General features: G+C 47.4%; 3 non-coding genes across 3 annotated transcripts; all 3 read left to right on the top strand.

The window, feature by feature from the left end:
* The first annotated feature begins 17,260 nt into the window (after positions 1-17,260).
* Trnat-ggu (transfer RNA threonine (anticodon GGU)) lies at positions 17,261-17,333 on the top strand. The gene has a single exon. It is a non-coding gene; the product is annotated as a tRNA-Thr (tRNA).
* Positions 17,334-17,725: 392 nt separating this feature from the next.
* On the top strand, positions 17,726-17,798 carry Trnat-ggu (transfer RNA threonine (anticodon GGU)). Its single transcript has one exon. It is a non-coding gene; the product is annotated as a tRNA-Thr (tRNA).
* Positions 17,799-18,190: 392 nt separating this feature from the next.
* Positions 18,191-18,263, top strand: Trnat-ggu (transfer RNA threonine (anticodon GGU)). Its single transcript has one exon. It is a non-coding gene; the product is annotated as a tRNA-Thr (tRNA).
* The last annotated feature ends 997 nt before the right edge of the window (positions 18,264-19,260 follow it).

Here is a 19,260-nt window from a genome sequence, read left to right on the forward strand (position 1 = left end):
AAGAATAAAGTTAGCCCCATTACTAATCGCTGTCTATTATCTGGGAATGCACAAGAAAATCGCCCCTTAAACACGCCAAATACTAACCATTCACAAGCTCTCATTAGTACCAGTACTTGTGAGCCTGCCAACGGAAACCCAAATTTTCATTCCCCTTCTGTAACCTCTCTCCAGGCTACTAAAATTAACAAAAATCTCACCGGAAATTTGATGAACCTCTCTAGTATTACCTGTCACCAGATCAGAGGAGCGCCTTGTCAAAAGGTCTGAATTTTTGCCCGGCAACTGGCGGTTTCAACGAAGTTCAACTTTTTAAGGACTTGGACAACTTCGCGAGAAATATGAGACTGCGAGAGTAATTCCATGACCGTCTTCCAACCGACGAAGCCCGAACCGCATTGCCTTGCCATAAGCAGTGGACCCCTCCCACGCAGCGCGATACATGCCTCGACAACTACACTAAAGCCATTCATCGCGATGTACGAGCAGCATACCAAAAGCAAATCCCTTTCCGCTGTAACATCACCAACAAGGAAAAGAAAGCCCTGGAGGAACTCGCAGGTTGCCCCGAAATAGTAATCAAACCGGCCGATAAAGGATGCGCCATCGTGATCCTCGACAAAGCTGACTATGTCGACGAGGCTCATAGACAACTATCAGAGTCTGCGTTCTACAAAGTACTCCTTAGCGATCCCACTAATGATTATAAGCAAATTGTCAAAGAAAAACTCACTGAGCTTGTTCAAAATCAGGAAATACTGAAACAACTGCTCGTTCTCTTATCCCTTTAAGCCCAGTAGCTGGTAGATTCTACCTGCTTCCCAAGATTCATAAAAATAACAACCCAGGTCACCCCATTGTCTCTGGTATTGGTACTGTCACCGAGAACCTCTCGCGCTATGTCGACTCTCTCATTTGCGACATTCCGCCCAGCTTTCCATACTTCATTAAGGATACAAATGATTTTCTCTCGGATATCATGAAGATGGAAATTCCCAACAACTGTTTACTTGTTACCCTAGATGTGTCGCTATACACTAACATTCCGCATGCCGATGGGATCAGCGCTGTATCATGTGCGTATGAGCGGTCGGCGGTTGACAAACCTATCGATAATCTCACCCTTCAAACTTTCCTTCAACTTATCCTTGAACTTAACAATTTTGCGTTTGATGGAGTCACTTACCTCCAAGTCAGCGGAACGCCAATGGGAACCAAAATCGGGCCCAACTACGCGAACATCATTATGGGATGTCTAGAATCAAACTTCCCCGCAACCCAAAGTTTGAAGCCATTGTACTACAAAAGGTATGTAGATAATATATTCATAATTTGGCAGCACGGTGAAATGAAACTTCTTCCGTTTATTGAGGCCTTAACCCTTGCGCATCCTACCATCTCCCTCTCTCATTCCTACTCTACGCACACCATAAATTTCCTGGATGTTACTGTCACAGTTTTTTAGGGCAGACTTCAGACTTATCTCCACAGGAAACCTACGGACAAGCGCCAGTATTTGCACTTCCACAGCAGCCATGTCAGGCACTGCAAGACTTCAATACCTTATAGCCATTCCCACCGTTTTAGGCGAATCTGCACAAGCCAGGGGGATTTCGATTCTAACTGCAGAGAACTTAAAACCGCACTCTTAAATAAAAAATAGCCGCAGCAGGTGATCGATGACGCGATTACACAAGCTAACCAGTTGAACCGCACCCACATTCTCTGATTAAAAGCTCTGAAACCCAATGAACAAACAAATCTCGTGTTGACCCATTCGGCCTCTTCTCCAAATGTTGTATCCATACTAAGGAAACATCCCAATATCCTCGCTCAAAGTGAACGGCTAAAGAAAATATTTCGCGAGCCACCACGTGTTGTTTATAGAAGCAGCAAAAATTTGGGCGACGTTCTCACTAAATCGAGCATCAGGCGACCACAGACTACTGGTTGCTTGCCCTGTAACAAACCACGGTGTAAGGTATACCCACAAATTACCACCACACAGCGCTCCGCCAGCACAGCTTCAAACTATTACGGTAATGTAAAATGGAACTTTAACTGTGATTCCGAAAACGTCGTATACCTGCTGGAATACACCCCCTGCGGCAAACAATACATCGGCCAGACTGAAACACCCTTTCTTTTGAGGTTTAACAATCACCGCTCTCATGCAAAAACTTGCCCTTTGCCTCTATCAAAGCATGTTAACACTCCTGGTCATCCTTTTGAACAACTGAAGGCCACAATTCTTGAATCTAGTTTTAAAACGCATCACAATCGCGAGGTTCGTGAGTCCTACTGTGATGTAATACAGGCTCTTCTAAGAATCCCCAGCGTTACGTACGGGAGAATAACGAGACAGGGCACCGGAACATGGAGAAGAACTGAAGATGGCACCCTTTATGGGGTTGGGTAGTAGCAGAAACACGCGAAGTAGGAAGCGACGGGAAAAAAACTAAACAGGGCTGGTAACTAAAAAGAAGCACGAGTCTGTTTGAACGGAAGTCAAGTTGGCCAACTGCAACAGTCTCACGTGTTGGATGAGCTGTTCGGGAGTGTGCAGATTGGCTGGAGCGCCTTCGGCGCGCCGGCGGAACTTCCTCGAAAGTGGGCAGGTCGTGGGGCGCTGGTCCGTGGTGTCGTTCCCTGGCCGTCGCCTTCTAGGCCGTCGCAGGGGAACCACGGTCGCGCACCCGTTACTGGAACAGTGGCGTCGGCCCGAAGGCTGCCCTCTTCCTCACGATCACCGCCGAGCAATCCGGAACACACCGTCCCCATTCGCCGGAATCCTCTAGCCCCCCCCCCCCCTCTTCCTCCTCGTGGCACATAGCCCTACCGTAGGGATTGGCCGTCTTCTTGCACAAAATGTTCTTCAAAGACGCAAAGTTCCGGCTACTTCCTCATATATCTCCCCACTTTAGAATGTTGTCGGCGAAGACACACACTTTCACATCCTCACTACTACACCAAGAAGAAAAACGCACTGGTGGGGGGGGGGTAACACACGCGGATGCTCACACTTTACTGAGGAAATCGGCACCAACATTGTCACTGCCCTTAATGTACTGCACAATGAATGAGTATTCTTGGAGGAATAGGCTCCAGCGAAGGACACGGTTGTTCAAATGTTTCGCGCTTTGCAAATACTCTAAAGGTTGGTGATCGGTTTGCAAAACAAAGTCCTTGCCGCATAGATACAAGTGGTACTTCCTCACAGCCCAGATCAGCGCTAAGCATTCGCGTTCTACAGTTGAATACTTGCTTTCTCGAGGGGAGAGAGCTCGGCTAGCATACGATACCGGATGAAGCGTTCCCTCCACCTCCTGCAGAAGTACGGCGCCCAGACTCTGATCGCATGCGTCAGTCCGCAAGACGAACCTTCCCTGAATATTGGGTGTTCGCAGGATAGGAGCGGACGAAAGCTTTTCCTTCAGGACAGAGAAAGCTTGCTCATAGTTTTCAGTCCATTGAATCTGGGTTTCCTGCGCTCTTACGGGTTAGATCTGTAAGTGGCTTGGCTAGTTCAGCGTAATGGAGCATAAACTGACGGTAGTATCCTGTGAGTTCCAGGAATGACCTAACTTGCTTCTTGGTCTGAGGCCGTTTGGAACCCAGGATCTCTTCCAGCGTCTTGTCCATGGGCTCCACTCGACCATCACCTATCTTGTGGCCCAAAAAGAAGACACTCGGTTGTCCGATTTCCGATTTTTTCGGTTTGATGGTGAGCTTCGCTTCTCGAATTTGTCGGAAAACCACTCCTAAGATGTCCAAATGCTCACTCCAGGTTTCAGTTGCGATGAGGACATCGTCAAAGTAGTGATACACATTTGGGATTCCTTCGAAGACCTTCCGCATAAATCTAGCATAGACCGCGGGGGCGGTTTTTATCCCAAAGGGCATGAACTTGAATTGGTATAACCCAGACTGGCATGAAAATGCGGTCTTTGCACAGCAATCTGGGGCCATGGGTATCTGCCAGTACCCTTTGGTGAAATCGAACTTTGAGTAGTACTTCTTAGGTCCGACTTGTGCCAGAATGACGTCGATCCGAGGAATCGGTTCACTGTCAGCAACAAGAAGTTTGTTTAACTCCGTGTAATCAACGCATAGTCGGATAGTGTTATCTGGCTTACGGACCGGGACCAGCGGAGCATTGTACGGGGATGAATATCACTCGATGACATCCAACCGAAGCATGTCTTTCACCTCTTCTTCGATAGATTGCCGGAGGGCAAAAGGAATAGGGCACTGCCTTACCTGGACTGGAGTGGTGCTGGTAAGTTTAAGTTGACATTCCACCAGATTCGTCTTGCCCGGCAAATCACTGAATATGTCTTGGTATTCTTCGCAGAGTAGGCGAGCCGCCTGACTCTGTTCTGTAGACAGGCTAGGTGATATGGAGATGTCTTTAAAGGTCTGCTCTTGTTTCATGGGTAACTAGGGTATCTCTTCTCCTTCGGCCTCATCATCGAGGCTGCTAACCGCAGCTCCGCTAACCGTGGCTGTCTCGCGCTCTTCGTACATCTTAAGCATGTTGATGTGGAAGAGCTTGGTCTTGTTGTTCACATCAACTTCATAGTCGACGTCGTCCCTCTTTTGGAGTACAACAAATGGCCCTTTCCATTGCATGATCAACTTGTTAGGGTTGCTCGGTAGCAATACTAGCACACCCTCTCCAGGCTTAAGCTGTCGCGCGACTGCTTTGCGGTCGTAGTACGCCTTTTTCTTTCATTAAAGTACCTCCGTCTCTAAGGTGTTAGTAGAGACTCATGTCAGGGGATTGTTAGAAGAGCCTGTATTACATCACACCTACCTTATCTATAAGTATAAATCAGCGTCATTTGGCATAAATCAAAGTTATGAGTAATTAACCTGTCTTTCCTCCGATTAAAATTTCGGTTTCATTTCTCAGGCTAGTGTTATGCCTGTTCATTTCTTTCCCTCAATAATATTCTCGCATTAGTTGGCGAGCTCCCGTAGTTGGGTATAGTTTCGTGCTAGCAAGACGTTTTTTAGCACAATGGCTTCACTGAACAAAATTTGATGAACAAGTCTGCACATTGTGTTCTGGGTAGAAGGCTGCAGTACCATTTCTAGCTTTGATATTCTCACCTTGTAACTAATTTTTGAACGTGAGCGTGTGGGATTGCTTTCGTGTCCTCTTTCATTATTGTATTGTTGTTTTCTAATATTCGTTGCTGACCGCCTCGGCATTCCCTGAACTGGCACCATGAGCCGGCCAAATGACTACCACTTGCTGCCGCGTCATACGCGTACACATTCCTGTTTTCTTTCTTTTCATGGCTTGTTTGACCTTTTTTTGTTTGACCTTTGTTTGACCTTCTTTTTTTTTCACACCAATGTACACTCATTTCGATTCGAAACTACCTGTCCTACTGCTTTTTGGCGTGACCCTTGCCTCCCCCCAACAGAAGCAACCTGTCTCATGTTTCAATGACCTTACCCGGATTCCTAGAATGGGTGTGAATTGGCAGATGTCGCCCTTTGTGTGCATATCTTCTTTGGAACGTCTTCGTTCCGCGTGTATAATCTTTTTGCACATGTCAAACACGTGCATGGGCATATCTTGTTTTGACCCCTCTTTCACCCCCGTTGCCACGGGGGAGGAACATTACCTTGTTATTTTTTATTTTTTTAATTTTTTATTATGCATTTTTGGTGTTTGGCTCTCCTCTCTCTTTTTTCCCATGTTCGTACCGCGTGACTGTGTGTTCTTATTATCCTATTTATAATTTATTTTCCCGCTCACTCTTCATTCTTTTGCTACCCACCAACCATGATCCATTAGAACAAACTCTCCCTCCTCTTACCTTCCTTCGCTCTTGCTACATTTTCTGCATATATATAGCTCTGAACCTACCTATTTTGTACTCTGAAGAACGGGACTCCTATCCCTGAAAATTCAGTAAACTTATTTCTATTTTCTACGTCTTTTTCGTTTGTCTCTAGATATATAGTAAAAAGGGGCGCAAAAAACATAACAAGTTTACTTCGAAAACATAACTTTACATGGACGTTTCGGACGCGGACCGTCCTTTATCACTTGTTATGTTTGTTATGTTATGTTATGTTATGTTTTTTATTGCGTCTCTTTTTACAATTTAACCTTCACTAGCCTTACCGTTTATCTTATATGTATATATATATGTATATATATATGGCAGCGATGGCGTAGGGTGCATATATACATATATATATATGCAGCGATGGCGTATTGGTAGAACACCCGCCTCGCGTGCAGAAGGACAGTGGTTCAAATCCCGGTGCCGGACAATTCCCACCGGATTAAAAAAAAGAAAAAAAAAATTCCGCGTATTGATGGAGTTGCACAAAGGGGCTTGGGGTGCGGCCTGACCCCGGCGACCATTGCCGGTAATGCACTCCCTCACCAGAGCAGGATTGGCCACCCTGGTGTAGTAACGGCCACAACCTCCCATGAATACGCCAACTAACCCTCGGCCCTCAGTCCCAAGCGGCTGCGAAGCACCTGACCACGGCGGCGGTCAGACCTGTGACGCAGCAGAGGGTGCTAAGAATACCTGGATCCGGACAGGCCGCCAAGGGAATCTGAACCAGGCAACGTTTAACGTGTGAACCTTATTGAGCGAAGCAAGTCTCGAGGTGTTGTTCGAGGAATTAGAGGGTATTAAATGGGATGTAATAGGGCTTAGCGAGGCTAGGAGGGCAGGCGAAAACCTTACGGTGCTGAAAAATGGACACGTCCTATGTTACCGTGGTCTAGAGGACAGAAGAGAAGTGGGAGTGGGATTGCTAGTCAATAAAAGCATAGCTGGCAACATAGACGAATACTATAGCATTAACGAAAGGGCAGCAGGTCTTGTAATTAGACTCAATAAGACGTACAAGATCAAGGTGGTGCAGGGCTACGCGCCCACATCCAGCCACGACGACCAAGTAGTGGAACGCCTCTATGAAGATGTGGAATCGGCAATGGCTAAAGTAAAAACGCAGTATACTGTAGTTATGGGGGACTTCAATGCTGAAGTAGGCAAGAATCAGGCTGGAGACAAGGCAGTGGGGAACTATGGTCTGGGCTGTAGAAATAGCAGGGGGGACCTACTAGTTGAGTCTGCAGAACGGAATAACCTATGCATAATGAATACCTTCTTCTGTAAACGGGAGAGTCGGAAGTGGACCTGGAGGAGCCCGAATGGGGAGCACAAAAATGAAATAGACTTCATATTATGCGATAACCCTGGCGTCGTGCAGGATGTGGAAGTGTTCGGAAGGGTAAGGTGTAGTGACCACCGTATGGTAAGATCTCGAATTAGGCTAGAGTTGAGGAGGGACCGCCACAAGCTAGTACGAAAGAAGCCGATAAATGAGCAAGCAGTAAGACGTAAAGTAGAAGAATTCAGGATCGCGCTGCAGAACCGATCTTCCGCCCTTAACGAGGAAGCCGAGCTTACGACACAGGAAGCCAGCGACAACATTACCCGCATTCTCACGGAGTGTGCAGTAGAAGTCGGGGGCACTATGGCTAGACAGGATACTGATAAACCTTCACAGGAGACGAAAGATCTAATCAGGAAACGGCAAACCATGAGAATCTCTACCGCAGCTGACAGAATAGAACTAGCAGAGCTCTCGAAGCTAATCAATAAGCGCAAGACAGCTGACATGCGGAAGTATAACATAGAGAGGATGGAATACGCTGTAAAGAACGGAGGTAGCCTGAAAGCAGTAAAGAGGCGTCTTGGCGTGGGGAAAAATCAGATGTATGCACTTAAGGATAAGCAAGGCAATGTCATCACAAATAGGAATAAAATAGTTACACTGGCCGAGGAGTTCTATAGGGATCTGTACAGTAGCCTGGACATACAGGATAATTCCGAACGAGACAGTAGTTCAGAGGAGATAGACACCCCACCAGTAACGACCGAAGAAGTAAGGAAGGCCTTGAAAGAAATGAAAGGGGGCAAAGCACCTGGTGAGGATCAGATAACAGCAGACCTCTTGAAGGATGGCGGAAAAATTGTACTTGATAAACTGGCAAACCTGTACACGCAATGCCTAATGACCGCAATGGTACCGGAATCTTGGAAGAACGCGAACATCATAATAATCCATAAGAAAGGCGACATGAAGAACTTGAAAAATTACAGGCCGAACCGCTTACTGTCAGTCGTCTACAAGATATTTACCAAGGTAATCGCTAACCGAATCTCTGCAACCTTAGATTTCAGTCAACCTAAAGAACAAGCAGGATTCCGTAAAGGTTATTCAACAATGGACCACATTCACACGATCAATCAGGGGATAGAGAAGTGCGCTGAGTATACTCAACCCCTATATATAGCCTTCATAGGTTATGAGAAAGCATTTGACTCGGTCGAAACCCAAGAAATCATTCAGGCGTTACGGAACCAGGGGGTAGATGAGCATTATGTAAGAATACTAGAGGATATCTATAATGTGTCTACAGCTGCCATCATCCTCCATAGGGAGAGCAGTAAAATACTTATAAGGAAGGGTGTCAGACAAGGAGACACAATCTCTCCAATGTTATTCACAGCATGCTTACAAGAAGTATTCAGAACGTTGGATTGGGAACAGGTGGGAGTAAGGGTTAATTGAGAATACCTCAGTAACCTCAGATTCGCTAAAGACGTTGCCTTGCTAAGTAACTCGGGGGACGAATTGCAAAACATGCTTTCCGCACTGGCGAACAGAGTAGAACCGTGGGCCTGAAAATTAATATGCAGAAAATAAAGTAATGATCAATAACTCGGGACAGCACAGCTGTTTGAGATAGATGGCGAGACAGTGGAAGTGGTAAGCGAAAATATATACTTAGGCTAAGTTGTGACCCCAGATCCCAACCATGAGGCAGAGATAATTAGAAGGATCAGCATGGGGTGGGGTGCATCTGGCAGACATTCTCAGATAATAAATAGCAGCCTACCATTGTCATTGAAGAAGAAAGTGTATGACAGCTGCTACTTAACGGTACTCACCTACGGGGCAGAAACTTGGAGGCTCACTAAGAGGCTTCAACTTAAATTGAGAACGACTCAGCGGGCAGTGGAGCGGAAAATGATAGGTGTTACATTAAGGGACAAGAAGAGAGCGGAGTGGGTCAGGGAGCAAACTGGTGTTAAAGACATATTAGTAGAAATTAAGAAGAAATGGACGTGGGCAGGGCATGTAATGCGAAGGCAAGATAACCGCTGGTCATTAAGGGTAACAGAGTGGATCCCTAGAGAAGGCAAGCGCTGTAGGGGGCGGCAGAAAGTTAGATGAGCAGATGAGATCAAGAAGTTTGCGGGGATAAATTGGTCACAGTTGGCGCAGGACCGAGGTAATTGGAGAATAATGGGAGAGGCCTTTGCCCTGCAGTGGGCGTAGACAAGCTGGTGATGATGATGATGATGATGATGATGATGATGATATATATATTGTATGAAAAGATAAAAACTCACACAGAGCGCGAAAAACTATGGTTAGAAGAGACAGAGACACACGAGAAAGACGTAGAAAATATAAATAAGTTAACTGACGTTTCAGGAAGAGGACTTCCTTTCTTCAGAGCACAGTACTCTGAAGAATAATGTCTACGTCTTTCTCGTGTGTCACTGTCTCAACTAACATTAAATATATATATATATATATATATATATATATATATATATATATATATATATATATATATATATATATATATATATATGTGAAGCTGTTGATGCACTTGTTGACACAGGAGCCAGTATTTCAGTCATTGATGGTAATATTTTTTCGGAGCTACGCAAAGTCAAAACCCCGTACACTGGCCCCTCCCTATGTAATTCCAATCAAGGAGCAATCGAACCATCTAACCTACCGGATATTGTACTGTGCAGGTTTTTATAGATTGAACTCGGCATCACATACAGTGTGCAGTTTTGCCGCATTGCGTCCATCATCTCATTTTAGTGTGGGAATTCCTCTCGTCTGCAATCGCCGTAATCTCCTGTCAGCACCCCGACATCGAACTGACATAAACAGACGATTCAAGTGTTCCGGATGCGCCGCAGCAGCACTTAGTGGCCAGCGCGGATTACGTTCTCGAACTCTTCTGCGAAAAAGTAATCTCCATTATTTCGGATCAATTTTGTGATGGTGACGTCCTCATCGTTCCCACTCCTCGCTTTCTTGCCAAATGTCTGGTGATCGCAACGAGTATCGTGCGATTTTCACACGGAGCTGCTGATATAATCGCCGTTAACACCAATCGTGAGCCCATGCTCCTACGTAAGTGCAGTACAATTGCTAGTGTTGCTGACTCGGAGCCACCTGTATTTTCCCGCTCTGTGCATTATTATCCCCTGCTCATATGAATTCCGCCTCTCCTGGCTGTGATCTAACGGCTACGATGGGTTCTGACCTCTCCCCGGCTGAGGCCGAATCGTTCGGTTCTGACCAAACACAAATCTTTATTTGACACTAACTGCACCAAACTCGGTCAGACGTCGGTGGCAACGCATCGCATCGAAACCGATGGGTCTCGCATTATTCACCGCCGTCCTTACCGTGTGTCCTTCTCAGAAAGAAAAATTATCAGCGACAACGTCACCGATATGCTTCATCGGAACATCCTTCGGCCGTCAACCAGTCCGTGGTAGTCTCCGGTTGTTCTCGTGCAGAAAAAAGACGGATCAGTGCGATTTTTTTTTATTTTCGCGCACAGAACAAGATTACACGAAAAGATGTCTACCCGATGCCACGAATTGATGACGCCCTAGATTGTTTACAAGGATTGGAATATTTTTGAAGTCTTGATCTGCGCTCAGGGTATTGGCACATCCCCATGCACGAGGCCGATAAAGAGAAGACCGCGTTCGTCACCCCCGACGGGCTGTATGAGTTTAATGTTTGGCCATTCGGGCTTTGCAACACCCCTGCAACATTCGAGCGGATGATCGATACAGATCGATACAGTGCAGATGGAAATAGTGCTTCTTTTACCTCGACGATATTGTTGTCTTTTCTTCGAGTTTCCATGAGCACCTGAACCGACTGGACGAAGTCTTCACCTGTCTTGTGAATGCGGGCCTGCAACTTAATACTAAGAAGTGCCACTTTGCTGGTTGAAGCATTAAAGTTTTGGGACACGTCGTGAGCAAGGACGGAATTCGCCCAGACCCTGACAAGATTGCCGCTGTCGTCAACTTTCCACAGCCATTGCAACAAAAGAATCTGCGTAGCTTCCTGAGTGTGGCCTCGTACGTCCGTCGCTTTGCCCGAAATTTCGCTACCCTGGCTTCCCCCCTCAACAAGCTGATGCACTCAGGAACACCCTTTGTGTGATCTGAAGAATGTGAAGATGCCTTTCAAGCGTTGAAAACAGCCCTTACTTCCGGTCCAGTACCGTGCCACTTTGACGAGTCCCGACCGCTCCTTTTACATACGGACGCCAGTGGACATTGTGATGATGTCGAGGTTAAGGAGACCTCACGATGCGGAAGTAGATGCCAGGAGCAAGAAATCGCGACACCAGTTCGACGGACTAGGACAACGAACATTTATGCAGCAAGACAATTTAGGGCATGGTTAGACGCTAACAAGAAGATATCTCACGACTAGAAGGTTGTCACGACTAGAAAGAGTTTCACGTGGTTGATGCACGCACAGAGATGTCGTTGCACAGCTTGAAGGCGCGAGCGATGCCGAAGTCTTCAGAAATAACAGCACGGATCAAGGCGCAGCTGCTGAAGAAGCCAGCGCCAGGTAGAGAAGACGCTGTGGCGTGGTCCGGGGAAGAACAGGTGCACTGGAGGAGAGGCCCCGGCCGGGCGTTGCCAGTGGCGACGTGGTGTCTGGACGTTCTGTACCAACGGTCGCAGAACACCTAGGTCCTCTTCGTCCTGACGACATGCTTAAGGAACCATCAAGCCCGCCAGGCAGCCCATCATGTGAGCCCACTTCTTCGTCGTCCTCCTCTCCTTGCCTTGTTCCAGTCGCCGCTTGGCAATCCACAATGATGATGATTCACGGTGGGCCATTGTGCTGGTCATTTTCTTTCATTTCCTTTTGATTTTGGGCACCTCCCTACAATACCCCCACTTCAAGAAAGTTGCTGGGGTGAAACCGCACACACTTTCAAGGTTCAGAAATCAAAAGAAAAAAAAACCACATTCACGAAAAAGTGCCCTGATAGAATTTGTCCTGCGCAACAGAACATATAAATGTTCCGCACGAAGTTTTAAATTGCTTTGAGTCCCAAAAGTTCCTGTAAACACTTTCCCATAATTGCGACGATCCTCAGTGTAAAAATCAAAAAAGGTCCCGCAGACGATTAACATTTCCAGACCAAGGTGAGCACTCGTTTCCTTTTCTGTCGGTCACTTATTGTCCTTTCTCTTATACTTCCAGCACCGCTGGCCATGGAAAGTTTTCCTGCACAGGTGGTTTCGGATTCCGGGTATTTGCAGTTTATTAGTGCACCCTCTTAATTGGCAAGAGCGCGTACGCGACGCTGTCTGTCTTTGTTTCTTGTGGCCTGTCTTTGACGATGGTATGCCTAAAGGAAAACAGCAGATTCTGCGTCTGGAAGCTTTTACTTGGTCGCTAGTAAAGCTCACCCGTGTTGCCAGGAGCTTTGGCACTGGTTCTGCGGAGCTAATCTCGCGCAGCTTTACCAGGCTGGGTTTAATCTGGACCTGCATCCGAAGCTTCCTGGTAAGACATTGCGTTTGGCTACATTTTACAATAGCAGACCTAAGGTTTATCGTGCTTCTTCTGAAGGAAATCTTTGCGTTGCTATATTTCCGCCTACGTTTTCGCACGTTCTTGATCTCTACCGGAAGCACTGTCTCCATTAGCGCTCCGATACATGGCAGTTCAGGAAAATCGCCTTTCGACGCCTCTTCGCATCCAATAGCTACAAAGACCAGTGATTTGTTAGTTTCGGGCGCGTCTGAACTACCAGCCGCCACACCTTCCAGCAGCACGTGTGGCTGCAGCGTGTCCATTTCTCTGTATGGTTCACATACCGAAGTGTCTATATGGTACACAAATCGTTCTTCGTCGGGTTCCAGCTCTGGAAACAATCTCTCTTTTTCTGAGGGAACTGGCATAAATTTGCCATTGATGTAATCACTCTGCTTAAGGTCTGCTCCACCTTTATAAGTGGTCGGAGATGTCGCCTGTCCACAGACATCAACCCACTGTCTCTTGAGTAGTGTCACCCTCGCTTCAAGCTCAGCAATCTGCTTCTCTTGTGCGGCTGCCCTCAAATCGTCTAGTTGGGCTTAGTTTAGCGCGCTCTACCCTTTCAGTCTCTCGCTGTGCTCTTAGTTTATCGCGCTCGGCTTCGACCCATTTTCGATGTGCCTCTCTTTCGAGCCCTAACTTGAGCCCCTCAGCAGTCAGTTTCTCTAACACTTCGATTCTCATTGTAGCAATCTCAAACTCCTGGATCCTTATTTCATGTCATGGTCTCATTCTCCAAGGTATTAGAGGAGAGTCGTGTCGTGGACGCCACTTTGTGATGGTGTTGAGGTTAGAGAGACCTCACGAGGCGGAAGTGGATGCCAGGAGCAAGAAATCACGACAACCGTTCGACAGACTAGGACAACGAACGTTTATGCAGCAAGAGAAGTTAGGGCATGGTTAGACGCTAACAAGAAGAGATCTCACGACTAGAAGGTTGTCACGACTAGAAAGAGTTTCACGTGGTTGATGCACACACAGAGATGTCGTTGCACAGCTTGAAGGCGCGAGCGATGCCGAAGTCTTTAGAAATAACAGCACAGATCAAGGCGCAGCTGCTGAAGAAGCCAGGGCCAGATAGAGAAGACACTGTGGCATGGTCTGGGGACGAATACGTGTACTGGAGGAAAGGCCCCGGCCGGGCGTTGCCAGTGGCGACGTGGTGTCTGGACGTTCTGTACCAACGGTCGCAGAACACCTAGGTCCTCACCGTCCTGATTACATGCTTAAGGAACCATCAAGCCCGCCAGGCAGCCCATCATGCGAGCCCACTTCTTCGTCGTCGTCCTCTTCTTGCCTTGTTCCGGTTGCTGTTTGCAATCCACAATGATGATGATTCACGGTGGCCCCTTGTGCCGGTCCTTTTATTTTATTTCCTTTTGATTTTGGGCACCTCCCTACAGACATGTCTAAGGTGTTGTTCTCTTGCAGACGGATGACCAACACAGAAAGGGTTGTTTCCTACGCCAGCCACTCTCTCAGTCACACCGAGAAAAATTACCCGATTACAGAGCAGGAGCGTCCTGCTGTTGTTTGGGCGGTTCAGAAATTCCCCCCATACCTCTACGGCCGTCACTTCACAGTGGTAACAGACCATCATGCTCTCTGCTGGTTGCAGTCACGGAAAAATCTTTCTGGCCTACTCGTCCGCTGGATATTTCGACTTCAAGAATACGACTTTACAGTAATTTACAAATCCGACAAGAAGCACCTTGATGCAGATGCCCTTTCCCGATGTCCGCTAGATCCTGCTGACGTTCCTCCTTCGACTCCCTCACGTAGCGCACTACGTACCATCGCTTCTGTCGCCGACATCCCAACTGACGACTTCTCAAATTTGGCGACCCTTCAACAATCAGATTGTTACTGCCGTGGAATTATAGAGCAGCTCATCGGCTCCAAAACACCCGTGAACAGCCGCTATCGCCGTCAACTTCAACAATTTCAGCTTTTCGGCAGAGTTCTTCACCGTTCCATTCACCACGCCTCAGGGTACCGGTGGGTTCCTGTTGCGCCGCCCCTAGATACTTCAAGCCTTGCACGATGATGCAACAGCTGGTATTTTAGCTTTCCATAAGACATACGATCGTGTTCCCAGCCGGTTTTTTTGGCCTGGTCTTGGCACTTGTGTCGCCCGCTACATTGCGTCGTGCGTCTCGTGCCAGCAGCGCAAGTGCCCGACGTCCGCTCCTGCCGGACTCCTACAGGCACTGCCTTGCCCGGCGGCACCGTTTGAAACTGTGGGGATCGACCTTTACGGCCCTTTACCTACCATAACTGCCCGATATCGCTGGGTGGTGACGGCCGTTGACCACCTCACAAGGTACGCGGACACAGCTCCCCTCCGTTCCGGTTGCGCTGCCGAGGTAGCCGACTTCTTGCGCGCCATGGTGCCCCTTGCGCCATGGTGCCCCTAGAGTCCTCTTGAGTGATCGCGGCCGGACTTTCCTGTCTAACATTGTTAAAGAGGTTCTTCGTTTTGCCAACACAGTGCACAAAACCACGTCATCCTACCATCCGCAAACAAATGGACTAACCGAACGCTCCCACCGTACCCTACCTGATATGATTTCCATGTATATCCGGCCCGACCACACAAACTGGGACGCAATTCATCCGTTTGTTACATTCGCTTACAACAGCGCTGTTCAGAAGACCACTGGCTATTCGCCATTTTTCCTCGTTTTTGGCCGCCAACCATCTTTTCTTCTCGACACCACCTTCTTTTCTGCTCCCGTACCTACGTCAAGTCCGTTATCCGAGCAGTTTATCTCTCGTCTCGATCATTGCCGTCGCCTTGCTCGTTTGATTACGGAAGCCTGCCAGCACGACTGCAAACTTTATTATGACGCCACGCATCGTGCCGTACAGTTCCACCCTGGCGATAAGGACGCCCATTCTGAAGCCCGGACTCTGTGAAAAATTCCTAAATCGATTTCTTGGCCCTTACACCATCCTGGCAGAAACCTCTCCGGTTAATTATCGCGTCGCGCCTTGTTCTCCGCCTACGGACCACCGCTTCAGGGTCACGGAGATCGTTCACGTATCTAGACTAAAACCGTTCACGCCTCGCGCTTCGTGAAAGCCTGCTCCCAGGTGGTCGCTTCCACGGAGGGGGGAAACGTGTCAGCATTTGTACGTAAGCTAGGATAGTGCTCGCTTCAAGGACACATGGAAGGTGCCTGCTATTTTTGTGTCCAATACACCTTGCACTCCGTCAGCTTCTCATGACCATTATAACAACCATGTCGCACCTCATCTGTTTCTCATACCCATCCACATCATCATTCCTCGGGGTGGTATTCTTGGTTGCCTCTCAGAATAAACGCGCTGTTCAGACTGAATCTGTGACGTCTCTTCTGGGTGACGATTGCCTTTGCCGTCTCCCTCAATATATATATAGATTGCGAGAAGGGCTCTCTTAGGTTGCCGTAACAAATGGTAAAAAATGGGTATAGCTTCTGGCAAAACTGTTTATTGGTCGACGTTTCGGTCGGATTCCGACCTTTCTCACTAGAAAGGTCAGAATCCGACCGGAACGTCGACCAAGAAACAGTTTTGTTAGAAGCTATACCCATTTCGTACTATATATATATATATATATATATATATTTATTCGTTCGTTCGTTACCCTTTAGTCTTCTGTTTCACTGTATATTTTTTACCGGACCCATCGTACTTCATTCATACGCTATATATATATATATATATATATATATATATATATATAAGACAGAAAATAAGGTTTGGCCGTCAAGAAAACCTCGGAAAGCAAAGGGGAGGTTGTGGTGGGTCATAGAAAGAGATGAAGAAATTTTTGAGCCGAAAAGAAAGTGGTGAATAAATGACCGCCGGGTGGGATCCGAACCAACGACCTCCAGAATACCGGTGTGGTGCGATAACCACTACGCTACCGGCGGAGCTGTTTCCCCAGCCCTTTCTCGGGTATTTATGTTAAGGTATTTTTGTTTCCTGCACTTGGGGGTGGTAGCCAGCGCCACTCGGACTACTCGGGGTGAAGGGGACCTTCTTTTTAACCCCCGGGCCGTGACTCGAGTGTCTACGACATATCGAGTGTGGTCGACCAGCGTTGAACCCTCTTAAGCTCCCTTTGGCACCAAGACTGCCAGAACAGAGGCCCTCGCTAAGCATGTAGCGAATCAGAAAATAGGAAATGAGGGGCTCCGTGAAAATAAGACAGAAAATAAGGTTTGGCCGTCAAGAAAACCTCGGAAACCTTATTTTCTGTCTTATTTTCACGGAGCCCCTCATTTCCTATTTTCTGATTCGCTACATGCTTAGCGAGGGCCTCTGTTCTGGCAGTCTTGGTGCCAAAGGGAGCTTAAGAGGGTTCAACGCTGGTCGACCACTCTCGACATGTCGTGACAATCGAGTCACGGCCCGGGGGTTAAAAAGAAGGTCCCCTTCACCCCGAGTAGTCCGAGTGGCGCTGGCTACCACCCCCAAGTGCAGGAAACAAAAATACCTTAACATAAATACCCGAGAAAGTGCTGGGGAAACAGCTCCGCCGGTAGCGTAGTGGTTATCGCACCAGACCGGTATTCTGGAGGTCGTGGGTTCGGATCCCACCCGGCGGGCATTTTTTCACCACTTTCTTTTCGGCTCAAAAATTTCTTCATCTCTTTCTATGACCCACCACAACCTCCCCTTTGCTTTCCGAGGTTTTCTTGGCGGCCAAACCTTATTTTCTGTCTTATTTTCACGGAGCCCCTCATTTCCTATTTTCTGATTCGCTACATGCTTAGCGAGGGCCTCTGTTCTGGCAGTCTTGGTGCCAAAGGGAGCTTAAGAGGGTTCAACGCTGGTCGACCACTCTCGATATGTCGTAGACACTCGAGTCATGGCCCGGGGGTTAAAAAGAAGGTCCCCTTCACCCCGAGTAGTCCGAGTGGCGCTGGCTACCACCCCCAAGTGCAGGAAACAAGAATACCTTAACATAAATACCCGAGAAAGTGCTGGGGAAACAGCTCCGCCGGTAGCGTAGTGGTTATCGCACCAGACCGGTATTCTGGAGGTCGTGGGTTCGGATCCCACCCGGCGGGCATTTTTTCACCACTTTCTTTTCGGCTCAAAAATTTCTTCATCTCTTTCTATGACCCACCACAACCTCCCCTTTGCTTTCCGAGGTTTTCTTGACGGCCAAACCTTATTTTCTGTCTTATTTTCACGGAGCCCCTCATTTCCTATTTTCTGATTCGCTACATGCTTAGCGAGGGCCTCTGTTCTGGCAGTCTTGGTGCCAAAGGGAGCTTAAGAGGGTTCAACGCTGGTCGACCACTCTCGACATGTCGTAGACACTCGAGTCACGGCCCGGGGGTTAAAAAGAAGCTCCCCTTCACCCCGAGTAGTCCGAGTGGCGCTGGCTACCACCCCCAAGTGCAGGAAACAAAAATACCTTAACATAAATACCCGAGAAAGTGCTGGGGAAACAGCTCCGCCGGTAGCGTAGTGGGTATCGCACCAGACTGGTATTCTGGAGGTCGTGGGTTCGGATCCCACCCGGCGGGCATTTTTTCACCACTTTCTTTTTGGCTCAAAAATTTTTTCATCTCTTTCTATGACCCACCACAACCTCCCCTTTGCTTTCCGAGGTTTTCTTGGCGGCCAAACCTTATTTTCTGTCTTATTTTCACGGAGCCCCTCATTTCCTATTTTCTGATTCGCTACATGCTTAGCGAGGGCCTCTGTTCTGGCAGTCTTGGTGCCAAAGGGAGCTTAAGAGGGTTCAACGCTGGTCGACCACTCTCGACATGTCGTAGAAACTCGAGTCATGGCCCGGGGGTTAAAAAGAAGGTCCCCTTCACCCCGAGTAGTCCGAGTGGCGCTGGCTACCACCCCCAAGTGCAGGAAACAAAAATACCTTAACATAAATACCCGAGAAAGTGCTGGGGAAACAGCTCCGCCGGTAGCGTAGTGGTTATCGCACCAGACCGGTATTCTGGAGGTCGTGGGTGCGGATCCCACCCGGCGGGCATTTTTTCACCACTTTCTTTCCGGCTCAAAAATTTCTTCATCTCTTTCTATGACCCACCACAACCTCCCCTTTGCTTTCCGAGGTTTTCTTGACGGCCAAACCTTATTTTCTGTCTTATTTTCACGGAGCCCCTCATTTCCTATTTTCTGATTCGCTATATATATATATCTATCTATATATATATATATATATATATATATATATATATATATGAAACGTCAGTAAACTTTTATTGTTATTTTCAATGTCCTTCTCGTGTGCCTCTGCCTCTACTAACCTATATATATATATATATATATATATATATATATATATATATATATATATATATATATATATATATATATATAGCGAATCAGAATAGGAAATGAGGGGCCCGTTGAAAATAAGACAGAAATATTGTTAGGCAGTCAAGAAAACCTCGCAAAGCAAAGGGGAGGATGTTGTAGGTAATTAAAGCAGATAAATAATTTGGAAAGGAAGAAAGTGGAGAAAAAATGCCCGCCAGGTTGGATCCGAACCCACAACCT

The sequence above is a fragment of the Haemaphysalis longicornis genome, unplaced genomic scaffold (genome assembly GCF_048455015.1).
Source record: "Haemaphysalis longicornis isolate Haplotype H1 unplaced genomic scaffold, Haemaphysalis longicornis Haplotype H1 scaffold_11, whole genome shotgun sequence".
Classification (NCBI taxonomy): Eukaryota; Metazoa; Arthropoda; class Arachnida; order Ixodida; family Ixodidae; genus Haemaphysalis; species Haemaphysalis longicornis.